We start from the raw sequence: 762 nt of genomic DNA, 5'->3' as shown, positions 1-762 counted from the left end.
ACACGCAAACACACAACCACGCGTTATTGCATGCACACTTTCATGAAAGGAAGCACACACTCATGTTTCTTTTATCTTGGACAGAAGCGCATATCATCATACATTCTTATCGTATTCTATCTGATGAGTCAGCTACAAACCGAATCATGTGCGAAAAAGATACTAGTTCACATAATATACTGACCACAAAAAATACTTTATTTCACAATGCAAATTACTGATTTCACAGATAATTTTTTTTTTAAGCAGGGCGGCCGCAAGCGAACCCAGGCTCAGGGGCTACTCATGGATGCAGGCCCTTTACTCTGAATGATCTATTTGCAATAGTCAATCACGTCATCACTTACAAACTAACTTACAAAGCTTCATTCATAAGTACAATTGCAAGGGCTGCATAGACAAAGCTTCGTCGTCACAAACCCTCCTTTGCTAGCCCGTAAAGATGCCCGACTGCTCTCGCCTGTTGACTATCCTGAGTTGTTGTTATTTTATATAAATTCTCTCTAATAGTCGAAACGGCGCATTCCAGCACCCATATATTAATAACAAGGAACTAAATGAATATCTCCTGATTCCTTCAGTGATTTTTTTTTTCAGAATCACTGTGGTTATGTCGACTTCTCGGGGAACGATTCATTAATGGAGTCCTCGTAGTCATATAGGAGTTCGAGAGCTTCATTTAGGTTGCTGCACATCAATCCTGATTTTTCCACTTTCTGCTTCAGGGCTTCCTTCAGGAGCCTATGGTCGCAGCCTTTGCAC

Source organism: Penaeus monodon, chromosome 23, assembly GCF_015228065.2.
Source record: "Penaeus monodon isolate SGIC_2016 chromosome 23, NSTDA_Pmon_1, whole genome shotgun sequence".
NCBI classification, from domain to species: domain Eukaryota; kingdom Metazoa; phylum Arthropoda; class Malacostraca; order Decapoda; family Penaeidae; genus Penaeus; species Penaeus monodon.
This window is presented reverse-complemented; position numbering follows the sequence as displayed.